Consider the following 24,946-nt stretch of genomic DNA (forward strand, 5'->3'; position numbering starts at 1 on the left):
GTTATAACACGCAGAAATTCCTGGTAGAATCTGAACCAAGCATGAACCAGAAAGGAGTTGAATGGCTTATATATTTAAGAAGTCGGGGGTGGGAATGGCTTAATTAGGGCTTAAACAGTGTCAGCAGATCTCTCATTTTTGGATTTTACTGCCTCTGAGGTGGTCGGCTGCTTTCTGAAAACCCGCCCCCTTGTGGATGGGAGTGGGCACCAGCGCAGTCTTCTCACCCCAAATGCAGTAGGGAAAATGTGCCATCTTTGCCCCAGAAGCGTCTGCTGAAGTCTCATTGCCTCTTATGGGGTCACAACAACAACCAGCTGTTGTTGCCAGAGCGGGTGTGAGGCTTGAGGTGGTCGCCCCTCTGGAGGAGAGGCAGGATGCTTCTCCTGGGGGCACGGAGGATGAGATGTGGGCATTTTCCCAAAACAGAACGAGGATACGGTTATCAAAGAAGGGAAATGGATGCTGGTGCCAAAACCACAGATGTCTATTTTAAGACTCTTCTGTTCAGACATAATCTTTTGCTAAAGCACAACAGACTAAAACAGATACACCGAGAGTTCCGCTGACTTGTGTGGGGATGGAGGGCCTGGGTCCTCCTCTGTGTCTCTCCAGCAAGTTGGGCACGCCATGGCTCAAAATCTCCCTCTCCAGCTCACTGCTTGAAGATTCTTTTTTTTTTTTAATAATTTTTATTGGAGTATAATTGATTTACAATGTTGTGTTAGTTTCAGGTGTACAGCAAAGTGAATCAGTTATACATATACATATATCCACTCTTTTTAAAATTCTTTTCCCATATAGGCCATTACAGAGTACTGAGTTCCCTGTGTTATACAGTAAGTCCTTATTAGTTAACTATTTTATCTTCCTTAACACAGAAAGGAAGGAAGGGAAGAAGAGAGAGAGGGAGGGAAGACAAGACAGACCACTTGTCCAGTCTTAGTACCTAAGATGCGTGACATCCTGCAAAAAATATCTAAAGTACCTGCCCCTCAGAAATCACTAATTGTTTATTTAGAATATTTTCTATTTCCATCACTTCCTTAGCAACCCTTAGCAGCTGCCTGGGAAAATTTAAAGAGATTGTATATCTTACAAGAAAATTCTTCAAATAGCAAGGGAAATCGTTTCATCACATGAAGTGTTCCTGCCCAGATTCACTTCAAGTCAAGAGGGAAAAATGATTTGGCATTTCATCAGCCTTAATGGGACAACTAGATAGCCCAGAATTTCTAGAACAACCCTGATTCTCTGTCATTTTCCTCTTTGCAGTTAAGGTAAGGCTGATGATAGAATATTAAGTGTGATTTAATTTTTTATGCTTTTGTAAGACTTTTTATAAAAATAAGTCTACATTTTGGGGAGTTTTTTGGGGTCAAGTCTAGTGTCTTGGTGTTTTGTTTAAAAATAGGTACCTTGTGGGCTTCCCTGGTGGCGCAGTGGTTGAGAGTCCGCCTGCCGATGCAGGGGACACGGGTTCGTGCCCTGGTCCGGGAAGATCCCACATGCCGCGGAGCGGCTGGGCCGGTGAGCCATGGCAGCTGAGCCTGCGCGTCCGGAGCCTGTGCTCCGCAACGGGAGAGGCCACGACAGTGAGAGGCCCGCGTACCGCAAAAAAAAAAAAAAAAAAAAGAAAAATAATTACCTTATGTTGTCTGGGGGATTCTCATTAGCACGCAGTGATGTTTCCCCCTTTGCCGAGGGTCCCTCCCCATCATTTCCCCCCAGAAGAAAGCCACAGGACTCTTCTCTTGAAGGGTTTACCTGCTGGAGGTGAAAGAGATGGAGGAACTAGGAACGGCCCTCCAGCCTCTGGCGGCTCGTATATTTGAACCTTGTTTTCAGAGAGTTCTTTTCTAGCTTTCTTGTGATTTATTTTAAGAGTCTGAAGACCTCTTCCAAATTCTCTCTTGGTTCAGAAAAAGGCAACATTTCAAAACGAACAGGTTAGGTGGGAAGTGAACTTGCGTGATTTCTCTTTTCTAGCAATTGTGCTTTTGCATATCATGCCTTCTGAATAACAACTGCTAACTTCCTTGATGCTCGTATAGGATTAAAAGAAAACCCCAGTGCATACATGTCCCTCCTTCATCTTATTTAATCCTCCCAGCAGTCCCTGCTGAGCTATGGTACCTGGTTTTAAGGTGAACACTAAGGCACAGAGACGTGAAGAGTGATTCCCAGAGATACACAGGGCCATAGGGATGCGACCTGGATTCCAACATAGGCATTTAGGGCACGTTCTTTTAGCCACACAGCTGTAATGCTGAGGGAGTGTTCCATCCACAGTCCGGCTATCTCTTGTTCCTGTCGGCAGACAGAGTGCTGATCCTCTGGAAACCACTTCTGCAGCCAGATTCCACGTGTCCACATCTTAGAGAACAGCTCCCGTTTTCGCATTTCAAGGCTGCTTGGGAAATAAACCCACATCTCCTAATGCTGTGAAAGACTGTTGATAGTGTTTATCTACTGGAGTTTGGTTTAAAGGTCTCAGTACTTTGGATAACTTCAGAGAGAGGTATTGATTTTCCAAGCCCTGCTGTGAGCTGGCAGCTTCAGAGACCCAGTGACTCAGCTACCTGTTCTAGGGACAGCAGAGGTATGAGATTTGCCCTGGGCTGTATATTTTTTAAAAAGAAAGGGAAGGAAAAAAATCCTTCAGGCTTGGCTATTTCAAAGCCCTGTGAGGGAGGGAAAGCATCTCTTCACTGGCATCTTATTTAGGAATGCTTTCTACCTGCAGCCTTGGTTGTGGGATGTCTGCAGGGAGGGGCTGGTCGCAGGGGCTGTTTTGCTCAGGGAAATCGTGGTCACATTCTTGTTCCTGATGAAGAACGTTTAACCCCCCTCAGGTTGACAGCTGGCTTTGGGAAAGTGTTTCCATGAACAGTACTTTGGCTGAAATTTTAGCAATCACATCACCCCTTGTTACAAAGCTCTGTGACATGCATACCACTGGCCTTTATAAGGTGCCTGGTGGCTGGTGTGGAGTAGAAGAGCTTCTGAATCCCGTCTCCTCCTTAAGCCCAGCTTTATTGCTTGTCCCCCTGACTACACGTTATGAACCACACCTATGGAGTTTCCCTGTCCTGATGATGGACACCTGCTGTTCCTGGAGCTTTGCCCTTCTTCGAAGTTGGAAGGTACATTATAGTGCCGCTGATTGAATGTTATTATTGAATAACATTACTGAATGTTATTCCCACCAAGAACTTTTATATGCACTCTCTCCCAAACAACAGACCTCCTGATTACCCCATGACCACCTGTTCTTATACCCATTTTACACATGAGAAAACTAACGTAGGGAAAGTTAAATAACTTGCCAAAGGTCACCCTGATCCTAACATGAGTTGGTCTGAATCCCAGAGTTTCACTATCAAATTTTGTATTCTTGTCATTGTTGTACACCCCCGCCAAATTCATGTGTTGAAATCCTAACCCCTAAGACCTCAGAATATGACCGTATTTGGAGATAGGGTCTTTCAAGAGGTAATTAAAGCAAAATGGGGTCGTCAGGGTGAGCCCCTAATCCAATAGGACTAGTGTCCTTTTAAGAAAAGGAGATCTGAGACACAGTAGGATTTCACTTAAATTATTATTTCAATAAAGTCAATTAGAAAATACTGAAAGCATAAAAAATGCTAATCACCCAGAGGTAAGTATTACTAATAATTTAGTGTATGTTCTTTCATACATTTTCAATACTTACGAAGTATATATAAATCATTTTATTTCAAAAATGTGTATTTTTAAGTATAATTCCCTCTTTTCACCTAAATGTGTATCATGAATGTTTTCCTGTGTCTAAAATCTATTTCTGTAGTATAATTTGAACATTTTTATGAGTATAAATGTAATATAGACAGTGGGTCACCCCAGAGTTAGGGCCTGACCACACCCATATTACAGAAATATATTTCAGATAAGGAACGAAACAAAAGAGGTGCCACAGTACAACCACAGCAGTAGTAAAAGCAGCAAAGATGATAAGAAGGCAGGATGGATATATCTTAATAAAGTTGGGATGGCAGAGTCCTTTTAAATCAAGATTTAAAAAAAGTGACAACCCAGAATCCATAAAGGGAAAGATTGATGGATTTGCACATAGAAAATGTAAAATTCATGTATGGAAAAAGAATCACGAACAGAGTGTATTAGTTTGCCAGGGCTGCCACAGCAAAATATGACACACTGGGGGCCTTAAACAGCAGCGGTGTATTTTCTCACAGCCCTGGAGCCTAGAAGTCCAAGATCAAGGTGTTGGCGGCGTTGGTTTCTTCTCCGGCCTCTCTCTCTGGCTTGCAGATGGCTGTCTTTTCTTCCCTGTGTCTTCACATGATCTTCCCTCTGTGTGTTTGTGCCCAGATCTCCTTTTCTTCCAGGGACACTAGTCCTATTGGATTGGGGCCCCACCCTAATGACCCCATTTTGCCTTAATTACCTCGTGAAAGACCCTATCTCCAAATATGGCCATATTCTGAGGTCCTAGGGGTTAGGATTTCAACACATGCATTTGGGGAGGGGGACACAATTCAGTCCTTAACACAGAGCAGAAGCCAAGCGAAGAGCCTAGAGGACACACTTGGAAATACGAGTCTCAGGACCGAAATCCCCTGTCCCCTGAGAACTGCTTGCGTGCCCTGCCACCTCTGCTGTGCCTGTTCTTCCTGAGCTACTAGGACTCGATGCCATCCCCACCCTCAGCCCATAGGTAGTCATATCCTTGCTTTAGATATGTTACTATTTTCAGTTGAGTTACACCAGGTCCTGAGGCTCAGAATCTCCTTCCTGGGAACTTTGCATATCTCTGCTCTCATCCATTAAGAGATGCAATTAAGGTTTAATTCTTAGAGGCCAATCTTGAAAAAAAACACACCACTTTATGATAAAAGTAACGCGAGCTGGCTTTAGAAGAAAAAAACACTAACATATAAATGAAAATACAGCCAAAGACTTTTCCTCTTTCCTTTTTTTCCATCCTGCTTCCTGCACTGCCATCCTCATTCCCAGAAAGGAGCCACTGCTTATAGTCGGGCTGCGTTTCCCTTCGAGTGATGTATACAGTGGAGGAAGAAGTGTTCACTGATGACACTGGTGAGGTGTCATTGATATTACTTAGACTGCCACAGAACTGGAGTGAGTTAACAGTTAACCTCATGCCAACTCACCATCTACTAGGCTAAGTGCTTACAGGACCCTATGAGGTAGTGCTGTTATTACCCCATTTGTCAGATAAGCGACCTCCGGCTTAGAGATGTTGAGTAACGTACTCATAGTCTCAGAGCTGGGAAACAATTAAGTGAGACCTTTTGGCTTCAGAGCCTGCATTTGCTATGGCTACTTAGCGTGAGAGCGTGAACACTTTTTTCATGACACTGTGTCGAGGCTGAGTTCAGTTTCGTAATCTTGACATTGTGTTTCCCTGTAAGGTGGTATCATGATATACGTAACCTCTCTACTCTTTGTGAACATCTCTGTCATTTCCATCCTTTGCTTTTACAGGCAGGGCTACAGAGGATACCCTTGTGCTCTTGAATGCATGTCTCCAGAGAAAATGGAAGGAGTATGCACTATTAAAGTTTTGATATACTTTGATATATTTTGATAAGCTGTCAGATGGTAATCTTATTTCTAAGTTCTTGGGAAAGACCTCCATGTCATCCCCAAGTAATGTTACAGATTTAGTACAACTCAGCCTGTTTTGTGCCCCAGGCACCTTGATAAAAGCTTTTAATAATAAGGATGGTGATTCCACGTACCATTTCCATGAGGTGAAAGAAAATAGGCAGTTTGAATATGGTTATCCTTCTCGGATGATCTTATTTAGAGTTTAGTTTCTAGTATCAAAATAACAATGCCCCTTTCCCTTCTGCATGAAGGGGGACAGAGTAAATACTTCCTTTCTCTCTTTGAACTGCAGCAGAATCGTTCTCTCTCTATCAGACTTGAGAATTCACAGTGAGGCCAGAGATTCCTTTTTTAACTTTTCCCAAGCGAATTTAATTGGAGTGACAGGATTGATTTAGCTGTAAAGCAAGATTGGATTTCTGAGGTGGTGGTTAGCGTGGTGGTTAGCAACAGGTTGGGAAGGCCCTCAATGTGTCAGGTAGGCAAAGCCACAGTCCTCCTGTAGGTGACCTGCCCTGGAGGGATTCTGCAGGCAAAGGACTGCCCCAGGGCACCCTGAGAAGTCCTGCCTGGCACCTGTAAGCATTTTGCATCATTCAGAGAGAAAAGATCAAGGCAGGCCTAAGTGAATGACAATGGGACGAACCTCTAAAGGCTTCTCTCTGGGCAAGCACACTTGCCCTGGAGCCCAGGACCCAGGGGTTTAGGAAGTTCGCATATGGGGTGATGGTGGTGATTTTCTTTAAAATCCACCAAGTGCATTTATGCGCCTGTTACTGTGGCGGGTGTGTTTCTGGAGAGGGTGCTTCTACAATCTCATTTGCCCATAGCATCTTTACTGGAGGCGCTCCTTGACATAAAACGTCCAATTTCCGTGTAAGAATTTTCCTTTCACTGTCTTGCTGTAAAAGAGGCTACTGTTCGTCTCTCAATTTTCGTTGGGCACATGACAATCTGAAATAAAGACTATGTTTCCCGACCTTCCTCCTACTTGATGTGGCTTGACGAGGTTAAGTTCGGGCCAGTGGGATTTGAGAGCAGATGCTGGGTACGACTTCTGAGAAAGGTCCTTACGAGGATGCTCTTTGCTGTTGATGAGAATGCGAGTATGAGAATTGAAGTTCAACAGTAATTTGGTGCTCTGTGGAGAGAGTGTCATCTCGAGAATGAAGAAGCAGCAGGACAGAAGGAGCCCGATGGAAACCTCTGGGTAAGAGAGGGATACCTTTCTGTGTTGCTTCCGCCATACTATTGTGGGCTTTAGTTGTTCTCGGATAAACTTAATTGTAATGGATACATCTGCTTTCTGTGTTCTGGACGTTGTTTTAAGCGTAAAAAACCTACCTAAAAGGTAGGTCATCTTATGAATCCTTATTATTGTCCATATTTTACAGATGAGGAAATTGAAACGTAAAGAAGGGAAATTCTAAGTGATGTGTCCAAGGTGACACACCTTGTATTTCTACGGGCCCAAGACTTTATTTATTTGTTTCTATTTTATTTTAAAAAATATTTATTTATTTATTTGGCTGTGCCCGTCTTAGTTGCGGCATGCAGGATCTTTAGTTGCAGCATGCGAACCCGTAGTTGCGACATGCGAGATTTAGTTCCCTGACCAGGGACCGAACCCGGGCCCCCTGCCTTGGGAGTGTGGAGTCTTAGCCACTGGACCACCAGGGGAGTCCCTATGGGCCCAAGATTTTAACCTGCTTGACTCCACAACTTGTACTTTTAATCTCTGTCCTTTCCAGAAATGATTCAGACATTTATTTCTCATTCCATATTGATTGCCTCCAAATGTGCCAGGCACTGTGCTTGGGGCTGGGGACAGAAAGGTAAGTAAAAGCAGTTGATTCTTGGCCTTGTGGCACTTGTCTTTCAATGGAGAAGAACGATATAATCAGTCAATGTAAATAAAGTTAAAATGATGAGCAGAGTGAGTACTGTGAAGGAACAGTATCCAGTGCTGTAAGAGACTAGAATGAAGGGGGTGCAGTTTGAACATCTAGCAAGAGTTGTAACCTATTGGAGGTTTGGAGAGTTGAGGAAACTCTCCTAAATAAGTGGCATTTGAGAAGAGATCTGAAGGTTGAGTAGGAGGTGAAAGTGTGTGTGTGTGTGAGAGAGAGAGAGAGAGAGTGTGTCTGTGTGTGTTGGGGAGGGTAGCAATCCAAGCAGAGGGAACAGGACATGTAAAGACCTCATGTCAGGAAGACGGCTGGCATGTTGGAAGAACTAAAGACCCACGGTGCTGGAACTCAGTAAGAGGGAGAGGCGTGGCTTAGAATGGAACTGGAGAGGAGATAGCTATGGGGAATTGCAGGACGTGTTAAAGGTGTGGGGTTTTATCCTCAGGGAGATGGAGGGCTGTCTAATGGTTTCAACAGACAGGGGACAGGGTCAGGTTCACACTTTGAAATGATCAGCCTGGTTGCTACATAGGAAATGGACTGGGGAGATGAGAGTAAGTACCTGTAGGAGGTTCTTAAAATAGTCTAGGAGAGGTTTCTGGTGGCTTAGACTAGGGAGATGGCAGTGAGGATGGAAAGAAGTGGATGATGTTGTGTTCTGGGCATTGTTTTAAGTGTAAAACACTTGGGAGGCAAAATTGAAAAGATATGGTGCTGGCTTGCCTTCGGGGGATGAGAGCGAGGGAAGTCTTCAGGAACTCCTGGGTTTCTGGCTTGTGTAAGTGGATGGGAGAAGGATGGCTTTACTTACCAAGACAGAGACCACAAGAAGAAGAGCTGGCTTGGGGTAGCTGCAGGACATCTACGCAGTTAACTTGTCCAGAAAACTCTGTGCTCTCTTCTGTTGAAGAACTGTTAATCCAGTCATCTGATTTTGGGTTAGATTTCCCTTCAGGAAAACCCACCTCCCCTGGCTGTAACAGGTGTTGGCTTAGTGACCAAGGTTTGCACAGTGAGATTCATTTTTGTGGGATGTTGGAGGTGAAGACAAAGGGGGCTTGCCTTTGGGGTCTTGGAGCAGGAAGGATGGAGTCCTACAGATGCTTCTACCTGTGGAGATGTTTCCTCCCTACGGAGAAAGCTGGTGTGCAGTGAGAGAGAAAGGAGTTAGATGGAGATTAATAGAGATGAGAGATGGCAAGAGAGACCTTATTTTGTTGTTTAAATTCCTGAATTCATGCATGCCTGAGACCAGCTCTGTCTAAGAGCTTTCTGGTTCCTTGAGCCAGTACATTTCCTTTAGTGCCCTAGGTAATCTTGAGGTAGGTTTTTGATACCTTCATCAGGTTGCCGATGAGTCAGGGAGGATAATAAGTTCAGTTTCAAAAATGTTGAATTTCAGATGGTTTTGAGACATATATATATTATTTATATATATATATATATGTATATATATATTGTTTATATATTGTTTTGAGACTATATATATATATTTGATATATATATATCAAATAGGTAGATGTATGTAGCTGAGCTTAGAGGAGAGGACAGGGCTAGGAGATATAAGTTTGGGACTTATCAACGTAAAGTGATAACTGAAGCCATGGTCAATGATGGCAAGTGTATGGTGGCAAGAGAGGAAGGCTTAGAATTAGGCTTTGAAATTGGGTGCAGAGTACATAAAGGTGAGCTTGTAAAAGAGAAAAGTGTAGAGGACAATAAGAAAGCAGTTTTGAATAGTGCTGCTAAGAACATTGGGGTGCATGTATCTTTTTGAATTAGTGTTTTTGTTTTTTCTGGGTATATACCCAGGAGCAGAATTGCTGGATCATATGATAGTTCTATTTTTTAGTGTTTTGAGGACTTTCCATACTGTTTTCCATGGTGGCTGCACCAACTTACATTCCCACCAACATTGCACAGAGTTCCCTTTTTTCCACATCCTTGACAACAGTTGTTATTTGTAGACTTTTTGATGATAACGATTCTGACAGGTGTGAGGTGATATCTCGTTGTTTTGATGTACAGTTCTCTCATAATTAGCGATATTGAGCATCTTTTCTTGTGCTTGGTAGCCATTTGTATGTCTTCTTTAGAAAAATGTCTATTCAGGTCTTCTGCCCATTTTTTTTTTCATTGGGTTGTTTGGTTTTTTTTTTTACATTGAGCCGTATGAGCTGCTTGTATATTTTGGATATTAACCCCCTGACATTTGCTTATCATTTGCTAATATTTTCTTCCATTCTGTAAATCAGTATTACTTCAATAAAAAAGAAAGCAACTCAGTTTTATGGCACTATGGATTTTCAAAAGGAAGGAGTGATCGACCACGTTGAATGTCACTAAGAGATTTTCTAAATTGAAGCCTGAAAAATGTCCATTGGGCTTAGAGAAAGCTTGAAAAAGAGTGGACTTCTTAAGATGTGTCACAGCGTTCTGAGAACTGAGAGGTGCCAGATCTAACATCAAAGATACCTCGAAAGGTTCAGAAAGATAGAAGTGGGTCAGCCTCGAGTTTTAGTTCTTGGGAACTGGGGGAGGCAGGTGTGAGGGAAATGAGTCTCTCGTTTAACAGATGTTTAAGGCATCCCATTCTTTGCTGTACGCCGGGAAGAAGGTAAACAACAAGACACTTTCATCCTCTGGAACTCACAGTCTAGGTGGGAAGACAGACAAGCAAATGCCAATCACAATTTAGGCTAATAAATGCAGAATATGCCAGTCTGGATGCTTTTGGCTGTAAGCGAGAGAAAACCTAATGAACGGTGACTTAGGATATTTAGATTTCACTTAGCAAGAAATCCAGATGGGTGGTTCCAGGATAGAGTCAGCAGTTCACCAGGCTATGAAGGGTTCAAGCTGTTTACATCCTTCCACTCTGCCATGTTAGCCTGTTGGATTTTGAACTGTGGGTTGTTACATCGTGATCTGAAGATGGCTGCTGCAGCCTTAGGTATATTCTTGCATGAGAGTATGCAAAGAAGGAAGGGAGGGAAAGTGACAAAAAGGCTTATTCTTCAGGCAGCTCTTGCCTTTCATTAGGGAGAAAATTCCTTCTAGGAGACCCTGGTATATTTCCTCTACACCCACTGGCCACAAATGGGTCCTATGCATTTATTCTAAAACATCTGTTCATTCACTACTATCTGCCAGGCACATTTGTAGATAAAACAAGGGAAGTGACACCTAAGCTGAGAAGTAGGGGACTTGTAGGGGTTAGCCTTTTAAGCTAAGGGTCAATGGTGAGGGAAGGGTGTTGGGCATAAGGAACAGAATATGTGAAGGCTTGGAGGAGAGAGATGAGATACATACACATGTGATGGTGAAATGATATGATTCTTCTCTTTAAGCGTGACTTTAGTGTGGATTATTACAGCGAAGGGGTTAACTGCAGTCTAACCATTGCTGATCCCTGAGGCACACTCATATTCTGGATTGAGGGTTGCCTCGAAGGACTGTCTTATGTGGGCTAACCTTAGTCTTTTTTGCTTTTCTTCCCCTGATAATACATGTTTGCATAGCAATGAGATACCCTTCTTTCACCCAAAGCAATATTTTTTTATTAATTAATTTATTTTTGCTGTGTTGGGTCTTCATTTCTGTGTGAGGGCTTTCTCTAGTTGTGGCAAGCAGGGGCCACTCTTCATCGCGGTGCGCGGGCCTCTCACTATCGCAGCCTCTCTTGTTGCGGAGCACAGACTCCAGACGCGCAGGCTCAGTAGTTGTGGCTCACGGGCCTAGCCGCTCCGCGGCATGTGGGATCTTCCCAGACCAGGGCTCAAACCCGTGTCCCCTGCATATGCAGGCAGATTCTCAACCACTGCGCCACCAGGGAAGCCACCCAAAGCAATATTTTTCACAAATCTCATCTAAATGAATTAGCATTCCCAGCTCACCTGACTCAGGTTACGGCAGGAACAAGTTCCTGTGCTCACACGTGGGCTGGTCTAGTTGACCGTGGCACTGAAAATCAAAGCTGGTCAGTGTATTTTTGTGCAGACAACCCTTGAGAGGCTGTTTCTGGCCATTTTCTCCTCCATGTTCACAGTGACATCTGTTGGATTATAGCTGGCATTCTCTGTAAAGTGTGCATACTGCTCAGTGCAAGAGGAGAGTGGAAGAGACAGGCACGTCGTGAGATGAGGGGGTAAAGCACTTTATATTTTTTACTTAGATGTTTGTCCTGGAGCCTCTTTTTATCTCTCTCTTTTTCTGCAAAAGTACTGGGTGGATTTGTTTTAGGATTCAAATGCATATTTATACTGAGCGTTTTCCTTCTCTTGACAAGAAACATCAAGCTGGAAGGAAGGCATGGAAGACGTGGGGGAGCTTTTATAGGTCTCCTTGTTCTTTTGTGGCCAGATTTCCTTAATGCACTCAGTGTTCTTCAATGCTGAGGAAAGAGCCTTTGTTGTCAGCAGTATGTTTTGACAGTGGGAAACTCGAGTTTATTAGATAACTGTCAGGGAGACTCTACTGGGAGTGGGTTGACATAACCAGACTTTTTGGAGAATAAAACTAGCCAGCCAACTCCACCCTAACATTAGCCTGTTACCTTTGGCACCCTACAGTGCAAATTGTTTTCATTAAAACGTGCAGACCTCTATCGGATCTCGGAAGGTACAAAACCCAGGACATAAGGGCACTTCCTCCCTCATGTCTCTGAGACTCCATGAGGAGGGTTATCTGGTCTACCAAGGTACCAGGTGACTGATATATGTTCTCACTTGCCATCCCTTTATTAAAACCATTTTATTTGTTTACGTCCAACACACAATGTGCCCAAAGAACCCCTCATGTTCCTTTTTCTTTTGTTTCATTTGCTTTGCTTTTCAGCTGGTGAGGAATAAAGCTGGCCTTGTGGGAAATTACCTTCGTCTCTCAGACAATACCCAGCAAGGGCATACAGTGACTTGGGGAAGGTCACAGTATTTTAACAATCTATTTCAAGTGGTTTTGGGAGAAAGAATAAGATACCATCTGCCAGATATTTAGAGTGCTTCGGAAATAGGGGGCACTAGGGTAACATGGGCTTTGGAGCCAACTGCTTGGCTGTGAGTATGGGCTGTGGGACCTGCTGGTTGTGTGGCCTTGAATGAGTTACTAAACTGATCTGTGACTCAGTTTCCTCATCTTTAAAATGGAGATATTAATAGTATGTACTTTATAGGTTAGTTACAAGGATTAAATGAGATACACATGCAAAGCTCTGGAAAATGAATACTAATAAAGCAAAGCAAATAATGTGGAGATTTTTAAAAATGAGAAGTCAGTTATCTGTCAGTATAGACAAATTAATCCATGTGCCTTTGGTATACCAGTTGTTCTCCTTAAGCATCTATGTTTCTTTCCTCAAATCCTTATTGGATTCCACTAAAAAATCAAGCAACTGTATTTATCTAATATTGGATAATTACTTTATAACTGTCTGCTCTCCCCAGTGCTTTGCAAGATGCTAGGGATACACAAATAAATCAGAAGATTTGAAAAAAGTGATATAAATTTGACCAATATACTCTTTGGAAATCATATGTGATCAACCTTAGTTTGGCTCCAGATTTTCACAGTAGCATCCAAAAGGATGGGTTTATCCATCTGTCTAACAATTTTGTACCTTTTATTCCCAAAATATAACTGGTGAGGTTCAAATGCTTTTCTCCTTCAGCCTAGAAGGGATTTTACTCTTCCTGAGTTAGCACACTCTTTTCCCAATATTCTTCGTATCTTGTTATTTATGTTTCGTCTGAGTGGCAATAAGAAGGGTGGTTTTAAGTCTTATCACCAATCATTTCCATCAGCAAGCATTCTCTTTGAAGCCACCTAAACCTCTATATCACCTACTTAAATAGAAATCCAGGAGTTGCCATTGTCTCCCCCAACAGAATATAAACATTTTGAGGACAGGGTCCCATCTCTACTTGAGAAAGATTTGGAAAGTGAAGAAATGGAATTCATACAGAAAAGCTGCCATTTCCTTGTTTAACACTGAGTAATTTCATTAGTTATGTGCCTCACTGGGGTACCACTGAGGTGAAGAAGAAGATTAAATAGCATCACTAATGATTATGCTTCCATAGTAAAGCCTCTTCCTCAGAAAAAAAAAAAATGTAACAATGTTTTCCTAACAGTGAAGTGATCACCTGAACCTGAATTAGCACTGACTCATCAAATCCCTCATCCAGTTTGAAAAGAGGTCAGGTCATTGGCCACTTCATTAACTCATTATGAATTAAAAAAGGGTTTATTGAGTTCCTGGGCATTTTAAAATTTAATAACTTCAGGACGATATTTGCTGGCTGAAACCTCTAGTCATAAAATGAAAGCTTTGTCCCATTTTTTTGCTGCTGTGTATTAAAGACAAGCTTTATTTCTCTCTCTGTCTCTCTTTTTTTTTTTTTAACATATCAGATATTTTTGGTACTTTCTTTTCTTTTCACTTTTCCCTTCCATTATTTCTGTTCCTTCCCTCCCTCCTTTCCTTCCTTCCTTCCTTCCATCCTTCTTTCCTTCCTTCCCTCCCTCCTTTCCTACCTTCCTTCCTCCTTTCCTTCCTTCCTTCCTTCCTTGCAGTTCTGAACTACTATTATTTTAGTTTCCTGTGCGCCTTCTTGTAGGACCATATGCTGCTTGTCCCAATGTGTTGGATGCAACATTTCTGAAAGAAGATTTTTCATAGGAGGGTGTCAGAGGATGGAATGATTGCCTGGTCACCTCATTCATTTATTGTCTCCCTTGACTCATTTTTGGAGCATCTTAAAATACTTAACATACTTACCAAAACTATATTTGAAAATACCCACTGTTTTTTTCTGCTTATTAACATAATAAGCAGAAATTAGAGGAAATTTAGAAAAATACCAGAAGCATGTAGGGAAAATAGAGAAAAATTACCTTCACCCATAATACTACTATCCAGAGAATGTTTCTTTTCTGTGCACATATACACATACATATTTGATTGCTGGTATTATCTCAGATTTGGGATTATATTACATAATTTTTAACCTGTGTTCCCCCACTTAAAGGTAGAATGTTGACATATTTCCATACTAGTGAATATTCTGTTGCCACAGTGGTTTTCAGCTTTTTTTTTTTTTACTATATCCTAAAGTAAGAAGTACATTTTATATACTGACCCAGAATAAACACACATGCATTTAAATAAAGTTTCATGAAACCATACTGACACTTACTTTGTGTGCTGCACTCTGATATTCTTCTATTTAAAAAGCTGTCCATGGCCCACAAAAACTGGTTTCATGACTCATTAATGATTTGTGACCCACAGCTTGCAAACTCCTCCTTTAACACATGAATTTTATTCGTGTGTAGTTTTCATTGTATGGCATGAATACATTGTAATGTATTTAACTGATACCCTACAGGTGGACATTTACATTGCTTCCAGTGTTCCTCTGGTCCTAAAACATTGCAGTGAACAAATGGGTACAGAACACACACACACACACACACACACACACACACACACACACACACACACACACACACACACACACACACACACACACACACACAGAATTTCTTAGGATGAATCCCAGGGCATACGTGGTCATATAATTACTGGGTCAAAAGGTGAGCGGTGAGCATGATTTTAAAGCTTTTGGTACACATTGCTGAATTTCCCTCCAGGAAGCTTATCTAAATATTTACACTCTTGCCTGCTGTGTCTGGGGATGCCCAGTTCTCCCTGCCCTCACACGTAAAAACTACATTCTTTGAGTTATCTTAGAATCTCTGTCACAGATGAAATTCACAGCAGCATTCAACAGTGAGGGGAGAAATGTTTTTGGCAGTGATGGAAGTCTGCTCTATGACTGAAGATTGCTATTGTGTCTAAATTGTATTATGTTAATGTCCCATGCAGTGTGCTTTGCAGGCGAGGTTTAGCATTTCTATTTCTCTTGTACACCGCCAAGAAGTGCTTATTTTAAACATTGCACAGTGCTCTTTAGATCCTGTGGGTCTTTCTGTCGTCGTTGGCCATGGACCCTCTGATTCTCTCAGAAAGAGTATAGATGCAGTAACCATGCATTGTGCAATTTTCCGGACAGTTTGTTTCAGATGTCCCTGCTCTCTGTTGGTCCAGTTTACGTCTTAGTTGTCGTCCTTACTTTTGAGTTGGATCATAGCATCTCTGGAAGAACAGGTATATGCCTGTGTTGAGAACAACACTACTCTGTGTTCAGTTTGGAGAAATCTTAATTGTCCAGCAAAAAGGTGTGTACGAGTTGTTTTATTTTTAATGGCAAAAGATTGGAAGCCACCTAAGTGTACCTCAGTACGAGACGGGTTGTGTAAGTTATGGCTTACCCACAGAAGGAATACAATGCAGTTGTTTAAAAGAATTGGACAGCGCTGTGCATATAGCCGTGGAAAAAACTCCAAGATCTGTTGTTGATGAGAAAAAACAGGCTGCAGAGAGGCGTCTAGTATAAATCCTTGACAGCGTGCATGTTTCTTTTTCTGAAATCCTCTGAGTGTATTACTTCAATTAAAATAGATAATGGAAAAAAGTAAAGATTAGCAAGTGTCTAAGGCATTTTAGAAAAATACCCATCAGAAAACACCTCAACTGTCTTACATTGATACTGTGTTGTTTCTGATTGAGAGTTTTTTTAAAAATTTATTTTTTTGAAGTCTAGTTGATTTACAATGTTGTGTTAAATTCTACTGTACAGCAGAGTGATTCAGTTATACACATATATACATTCTTTTTCATACTCTTTTCCATTATGGTTTATCGCAGGATATTGAATATGGTTCCCTGTGCTATACAGTACGTCCTTGTTGGTTATCCATTCTATATATAATAGTTTGCACCTACTAATCCCAAACTCCCAATCCATCCCTTCCCCCTCCCTCCCTCCCTGGATTGAGAATTTTGAGCTGAGGGTGGAGGAGATCCCCTGGGGATCGAATAGACACTTGGAAAGAATTAACTCCACTTCCCAGAATACCTGTACACTGCCACCCCATTTACACCCAGGGAGAACCCGTATCATTCAATCATACTTAATCCAGAGGGAGCCTCTTCAAAGCTGAATTATGCCAGTTGGTACACCTCATGACTAGAATTATGATTGGCTTCTGGGCTTGCTGATCATTCAAGTGTTTTTATGGAAGACTTGTAACTGGCAAAAAACACGTGCGCACCCAGATGCCCGTGCACACACTTTAATTAATTAATTAAATTTTTTATACAGCAGGTTCTAATTAGTTATCCATTTTATACATATTAGGGTATATATGTCAATCCCAATCTCCCAATTCATCACAGCAGCACCACCACCCTCTGTCCGTTTCCCCTCTTGGTGTCCATACATTTGTTCTCTACATCTGTGTCTCAATTTCTGCCCTGCATACTGGTTCATCTGTACCATTTTTCTAGGTTCCACATGTATGCGTTAATATACGATATTTGTTTTTCTCTTTCTGACTTACTTCACTCTGTATGAAATTCATCCACGTCTCTACAGATGACCCAATTTCATTCCTTTTTATGGCTGAGTAATGTTCCATTGTATATATGTATCACATCTTCTTTATCCATTCGTCTGTCGATGGGCATTTAGGTTGCTTCCATGACCTGGCTATTGTAAATAGTGCTGCAATGAACATTGGGGTGCATGTGTCTTTTTGAATTATGGTTTTTTCTGGTATATGCCCAGTACTAGGATTGCTGGGTCATATGGTAATTCTATTTTTAGTTTTTATAAGGAACCTCCATACTGTTCTCCATAGTGGCTGTATCAATTTACATTCCCACCAACAGTGCAAGAAGGTTCCCTTTTCTCCACTCCCTCTCCAGCATTTGTTGTTGGTAGATTTTCTGATGATGCCCATTCTAACTGGTGTGAGGTGATACCTCATTGTAGGTTTGATTTGCATTTCTCTAATAATTAGTGATGTTGAGCAGCTTTTCATGTTTCTCTTGGCCATCTGTATGTCTTCTTTGGAGAAATGTCTATTTAGGTCTTCTGCCCATTTTTGGATTGGGTTGTTCGTTTCTTTAATATTGACCTGCATGAGCTGTTTATATATTTTGGAGATTAATCCTTTGTCCGTTGATTTGTTTGCAAATATTTTCTCCCATTCTGAGGGTTGTTTTTCGTATTGTTTATGGTTTCGTTTGCTGTCCAAAAGCTTTGAAGTTTCATTAGGTCCCATTTGTTTATTTTTGTTTTTATTTCCATTACTCTAGGAGGTGGATAATAAAAGATCTTGCTGTGATTTATGTCAAAGAGTGTTCTTCCTATGTTTTCCTCCAAGAGTTTTATAGTGTCTCGTCTTACATTTAGGTCTCTAACCCATTTTGAGTTTTTTTTGTGTATGGTGTCAGGGAATGTTCTAATTTCATTCTTTTACATGTAGCTGTCCCGTTTTCCCAGCACCACTTATTGAAGAGACTGTCTTTTCTGCATTGTATATCCTTTCCTCCTCTGTCATAGATTAGTTGACCATAGGTGCATGGGTTTATCTCTGGGCTTTCTATCTTGTTCCATTGATCTATGTTTCTGTTTTTGTGCCAGTACTATATTGTCTTGATTACTGTAGCTTTGTAATATAGTCTGAAGTCAGGGAGTCTGATTCCTCCAGCTCTGTTTTTTTCCCTCAACATTGCTTCAGCTATTTGGGGTCTTTTGTGTCTCCATACAAATTTTAAGGTTTTTTGTTCTAGTTCCATAAAAAATGCCATTGGTAATTTGATAGGGATTGCATTGAATCTGTAGATTGCTTTGGGTAGTGTAGTCATTTTTACAATATTGATTCTTCCAATCCAAGAACATGGTATATCTCTCCATCTGTTGATATCATCTTTAATTTCTTTCATCAGTGTCTTACAGTTTTCTGCATGCAGGTCTTTTGTCTCCCTAGGTAGGTTTATTCCTAGGTATTTTATTCTTTTTGTTGCAGTGGTAAATGGGAGTGTTTCCTTAATTTCTCTTTCAGATTTTTCATCATTAGTGTGTAGGAATGCAAGAGGTTTCTGTGCATTAATTTTGTATGCTGCAACTTTACCAAATTCATTGATTAGCTCTAGTAGTTTTCTGGTGGCGTCTTTCGGATTCTCTATGTATAGTATCATGTCATCTGCAAACAGTCACAGTTTTCTTTCTTCTTTTCCAATTTGTCTTCCTTTTATTTCTTTTTCTTCTCTGATTCCCGTGTCCAGGACTTCCAAAACTATGTTGAATAATAGTGGTGAGAGTGGACATCCTTGTCTTGTTCCTGATCTTAGAGGAAATGCTTTCAGTTTTTCACCATTGAGAATGATGTTGGCTGTGGGTTTGTCATATATGGCCTTTATTATGTTGAGTTAGTTTCCATCTATGCCAACCTTCTGGAGAGTTTATCATAAATGGGTGTTGAATTTTGTCAAAAGCTTTTTCTGCATCTATTGAGATGATCATATGGATTTTATTCTTCAATTTGTTAATGTGGTGTATCACGTTGATTGATTTGCATATATTGAAGAATCCTTGCATCCCTGGGATAAATCCTACTTGATCATGGTGTATGATCCTTTTAATGTGCTGTTGGATTCTCTTTCCTAGTATTTTGTTGAGGATTTTTGCATCTATATTCTTCAGTGATATTGGTGTGTAATTTTCTTTTTTTGTAGTATCTTTGTCTGGTTTTGGTATCAGGGTGATGATGGCCTCATAGAATGAGTTTGGGAGTGTTCCTTCCTCTGCAATGTTGGAAGAGTTTGAGAAGGATGAGTGTGACCTCATTTCTAAATGTTTGATAGAATTCACCTGTGAAGCCATCTGATCCTGGACTTTTGTTTGTTGGAAGATTTTTAATCAGAGTTTTAATTTCATTACTTGTGATTAGTCTGTTCATATTTTCTATTTCTTCCTGGTTCAGTCTTGGGAGGTCATACCTTTCTAAGAATTTGTCCATTTCTTCCAGGTTGTCCACTTTATTGGCATAGAGTTGCTTGTAGTAGTTTCTTAGGATGCTTTGTATTTCTGCAGTGTCTGTTGTAACTTCCCCTTTTTATCTCTAATTTTATTGATTTGAGTCCTCTCCCTCTTCTTCTTGATGAGTCTAGCTAATGGTTTATCAATTTTGTTTATCTTCTCAAAGAACCAGCTTTTAGTTTTATTGATCTTTGCTATTGTTTTCTTTGTTTCTATTTCATTTATTTCTGATCTGATCTTTATGATTTCTTTCCTTCTGCTAACTTTGGGTTTTGTTTGTTCTTCTTTCTCTAGTTCCTTTAGGTGTAAGGTTAGATTGTTTATTTGAGATTTTTCTTGTTTCTTGAGTTAGGCTTGTATTGCTATGAACTTCCCTCTTAGAACTGCTTTTGCTGCATCCCATAGGTTTTGGATCATTGTGTTTACATTGTCATTTGTCTCTAGGTATTTTTTTATTTCCTCTTTGATTTCTTCAGTGATTGCTTCTTTATTTAGTAACGTATTGTGTAGCCTCAGTGTGTTTGTGTCTTTTACATTTTTTTCCCTGTAATTGCTTTCTAATCTCATAGCATTGTGGTCAGAAAAGATGCTTGATATAATTTCAATTTTCTTAAATTTACTGAGGCTTTATTTGTGACCCAAGATGTGCTCTATCCTGGAGAATGTTCTGTGCACACTTGAGAAGAAAGTGTAATCTGCTGGTTTTGGATGGAATGTCCTATAAATACCAATTAAATCTATCTAGTCTTTTGTGTCATTTAAAGCTTGTGTTTCCTTAGTAATTTTTTGTTTGTATGATCTGTCCATTTGTGTCAGTGAGGTGTTAAGGTCTCCCACTATTGTTGTATTACTGTTGATTTCCTCTTTTATAGCTGTTAGCATTTGCCTTATATATTGAGGTGCTCCTGTGTTGGGAGCATATATATTTATAATTGTTAATCTTCTTCTTGGAGTGATCCCTTGAACATTATGTAATGTTCTTCCTTGTCTTTTATAACATTCTTTATTTTAAGGTCTATTTTATCTGATATGAGTATTGCTACTCCAGCTTTCTTTTGATTTCCATTTGCATGGAATATCTTTTTCCATCCCCTCACTTTCAGTCTGAATGTGTCCCTAGGTCTGAAGTGGATCTCTTGTAGACAGCATATATATGGATATTGTTTTTGTATCCATTCAGCGAGCCTGTGTCTTTTGATTGGAGCATTTAATCCATTCATGTTTAAGGTAATTATCGATATGTATGTTCCTGTTACCATTTTCTTAATTGTTTGGGGTTTGTTTTTGTAGGTCCTTTTCTTCTCTTGCGTTTCTTCTCTAAGAATACTTAGAGAAGTTCCTTTAGCGTTTGTTGTAGAGATGGTTTGGTGGTGCTGAATTCTCTTAGCTTTTGCTTGTCTGTAAAGCTTTTGATTTCTCCATCGAATCTAAACAAGATTCTTGCCGGGTAGAGTAATCTTGGTTGTAGGTTCTTCCCTTTCATCACTTTAAATATGTCATGCCACTCCCTCTGGCTTGTAGAGTTTCTGCTGAGAAATCAGCTGTTAACCTTATGGGAGTTCCCTTGTATGTTATTTGTCGTTTTTCCCTTGCTGCTTTCAGTAATTTTTCTTTGTCTTTAATTTTTGCCAATTTGATTACTATGTGTCTTGGTGTGTTTCTCCTTGGGTTTATCCTGTATGGGACTCTCTGTGCTTCCTGGACTTGGGTGGCTATTTCCTTTCGCATGTTGGGGACGTTTTTGACTATAATCTCTTCAGATATTTTCTCTGGTCCTTTCTCTCTCTCTTCTTCTGGTACCCCTATAATGTGAATGTTGTTACGTTTAATGTTGTCCCAGAGGTCTCTTAGGCTGTCTTCATTTCTTTTCATTCTTTTTTCTTTATTCTGTTCTGTAGCAGTGAATTCCACCATTCCGTCTTGCAGGTCACTTATCCATTCTTCTGCCTCAGTTATTCTGCTATTGATTCCTTCTAGTGTATTTTTCGTTTCAGTTATTGTTCCTCTCTGTTTGTTTTTTAATTTTTCTAGGTCTTTGTTAAACATTTCTTGCATCTTCTCGATCTTTGCCCCCATTGTTTTTCCGAGGTCCTGGATCATCTTCATTATCATTATTCTGAATTCTTTTTCTGGAAGGTTGCCTATCTCCACTTCATTTAGTTGTTTTTCTGGTGTTTTATCTTGTTGCTTCATCTGATACATAGTCCTCTGCCTTTTCATCTTGTGTATCTTTCTGTGAATGTGGTTTTTGTTCCACAGGCTGCAGGATCATAGTTCTTGCTTCTGCTGTCTGCCCTCTGGTCCACACACTTTACTATGATAAAGTCAGTATATCTGATTTCAGCATTACAGACCTCATGGAAACAATGGGGTGAGCTTGAAGAGAGGAGGTTTGGCTCCATGTGGAGACCCTGGGAATGTACATTATACACTTCACACCACTTATCACCTGAATTAACTACTCATCTGTTTTGATTAGATTTTCAGTAGATTTATATTCAGGCTCCAATCACAGGGTTGCCGTATCCTAGCTCTGTGACCTTGGGCTAATTGCTTGACTTCTCTGAAGTTTATTTTTTCATCTAAAAAGTGAAAAGTGTAATACCTTTGTCATAGGGCTGTTGATTGGGTTAAAGGAGGTAAATTATATCAAGTGCCTAGCCTGATGGCCACCCTTTGGTAGATCCTGGTTAACTGAAAGCTGTTTCTTGTTATTAGGAAGGTGTCAGAGGGCATTAAGAACCTATCTGGGCTCTGCAGGGTCGGGAGGGTCATAGCAACAACACCTTCAGGAATAAGGACTCAGAGACTCAGTGGGGAAGTGGCTGTACAAGCCAAGATTCCAGGAGAATCTCCAGTGTTTGTTTCTTTGTGTCTTCTGTTTCTCAGTATTGATAACTAGTAAACCCTTAAGAAGTTTTAATCCTGTGGGTTTTGAGGGGGCATGATGGAAGAGTCTGGAGAGATGGGGCCCCACTGAGCAGCCAGGCTGGGAGCAGCAAGCCAAGGAATTAAGTAGGGAAATTAGGAGTTTTTTCCTGGGATCTTTTCCTGAAAAAGAAATGGGACACAGAGAAAGACAACTATTGTATGATATCACGTATATGTGGCATCTAAAATATAATACAAATGAACTTATTTACAAAACAAAAACGGACTCATAGACATAGAAAACAAAGGGGAAAGGGGGAAGGGATAAATAAGGAGTATGGGATTAACAGATATGTACTACTATATATTAAAGTAGAGAACAACAAAGATTTACTGTATAGCACAGGGAACTATATCCAATATCTTGTATTAACCTATAATGGAAAATAACCTGAATCAATCACTCTATCTATCTATCTGTCTGAATCACTTTGCTGTACACCTGAAACTAACACAATATCGTAAATCAACTATAGTTGAATTTTAAAAAAGTGCACCTATTATAAAAGTGCAAAGCATTGCACTGTACAGCCATACCACCCTGAGTGCACCCAATCTCATCTGATCTCAGAAGCTAGGCAGGGTAGGCCTGGTTAGTACTTGGATGGGAGACTACCAGGGAATACCGGGTGCTGTAGGCTTAAAAAACAAAAAAAGCAAACCATTGCATAAAACTTTTTTTTTAAAATTAAATAAATTAATTAATTTTTTGCTGTGCTGGGTCTTCATTGCTGCACACGGGCTTTCTCTAGTTGTGGTGAGCATGGGCTTCTCATGGTGGTAGCTTCTCGTTGCAGAGCACAGGCTCTAGGAGCGGGCTTCAGTAGTTGTGGCATGCAGGCTCAGTAGTTGTGGCTCGCGGGCTCTAGAGCACAGGCTCAGTCATTGTGGTGCACGGGCTTAGTTGCTCCTCCACGTGTGGGATCTTCCCAGGCCAGGGCTCTCCATTGGCAGGCGGATTCTTAACCACTGCACTACCACGGAAGTCCTGGATAAAACTTTGACTCACTAATTGGCAGTGTTCCTTCAGATAATATGTATTAGAGAAGTATAATTTAAGATGTGTCAACTCTGATACTATTGCTCTTTTGTTTTTTGTTTCATTTTGTTTTGCGGTACGCGGGCCTCTCACTGTTGCAGCCTCTCCCGTTGCGGAGCACAGGCTCCGGACGCGCAGGCTCAGCGGCCACGGCTCACGGGCCCAGCCGCTCCACGGCATGTGGGATCTTCCCGGACCGGGGCACGAACTCGCGCCCCCTGCATCGGCAGGCGGACTCTCAACCACTGCGCCACCAGGGAAGCCCAAGTTACTTATTAATGTCTGTGAAGTGGAGTTGATCCTGTGGATTTTAGACTGCTGCTGTGAGATTCCTTGCTGTGTAGCACATATAAAATTCCTGGCACCGGCTGGATGTTCAGTAGAGGTTCTCAGATTTCCTCGAATCTGTAATGTGCACTCTTACTCTTATGATCACTAGGAAGAGAGCATTGCTAATTAAACCATGACGGTACTTCTACATGTAGAATTTAAAAATTTCACATTTATTGGAAAGAGAATCCTTATGCTGGAACATTTATCTTCCATCACTCTTGTGCATTCATACATCAGAAAAAAATAAAAGATAAATTGGTCCATGGATTCCTGACATTTCTTATTCAAAGTTGGACCCCTCTGAGCCACCCCCAGTTCACAGTGTCCTCCTCTTGCGTGTTCTTCGTGCTCTCGTTCCTAATCCCACCTAGGCTGTTGCTCTGGCAGCATTTCTTAAAAAGTGCTCCATCCTTGCCCTCAGGATTTTCTTCCAGGCTGCTGCTGGTTTTGACGCACAGACTCAGGCAGTGACAATACGTGATGATGATTGTGACACACATTTTGATTCCAGCTAGGTTGAAATGTGAATAAAAAGATACATTTTAGGATTGGTGAAATATTGTAGTTTGCTCACTTTCCTCTCCTCCCAGCTTTGCTCATTGCAGCACCAGGGCAGCAGAATGTCATCAAATTGCCCATAGAATCGTATCCCCTTTCCTGGTACTGTACAGAAAGTGTGTGTGTAACTGTGGCTTCTGTGCTCTGCTCATCCTCTTGTCTCCTGTATGAAATCTTCCCAGCTGACAGCAAGCAAACTCAGTATGCCACAGCTAAGCATACATGGTTATAAAGTCAACTCTCGCCTCTTTCCCCATCACCCGTTATATGCCAAGCACACTGGCCTGCTTGCTGTTCATTGCACAGCCCAGGCTTGTTTCTAACTCACGGCCCTGGCCTTTGTTCTCTGCTGTATCAGTGGTTCTCAACAAGGGGAGTTGTAGCCCTTCCTCTAGGGAAAAGAGTGGAAACATTTTCGACTACCCCAATGACTACCCAGAGGACCCTTCAGATACTGGGTACGGGGGAGGGTCAAGGGGTGCTAAACGTCCTGCGATGCTCAGGACAGACCCACACAAGAAAAACAACCCCCTGCCAAATGCCAATAGCATCCCGTTGGAGGAAACCTGACCTCAGTGGCTTTTGCCCTTGGC

The 24,946-nt window shown here is 41.2% G+C and overlaps 1 protein-coding gene and 1 pseudogene across 1 annotated transcript in view; both read left to right on the top strand.

Annotated features, from left to right (window-relative positions):
- The window catches only part of HS3ST4 (heparan sulfate-glucosamine 3-sulfotransferase 4), a 400,884-nt gene that overhangs the window by 15,484 nt on the left and 360,454 nt on the right, over positions 1-24,946 (top strand). The gene's annotated exons all lie outside the window — the stretch shown is intronic.
- On the top strand, positions 22,947-23,064 carry LOC117201012 (uncharacterized; annotated as a pseudogene).

The sequence above is a fragment of the Orcinus orca genome, chromosome 16 (genome assembly GCF_937001465.1).
Source record: "Orcinus orca chromosome 16, mOrcOrc1.1, whole genome shotgun sequence".
Classification (NCBI taxonomy): Eukaryota; Metazoa; Chordata; class Mammalia; order Artiodactyla; family Delphinidae; genus Orcinus; species Orcinus orca.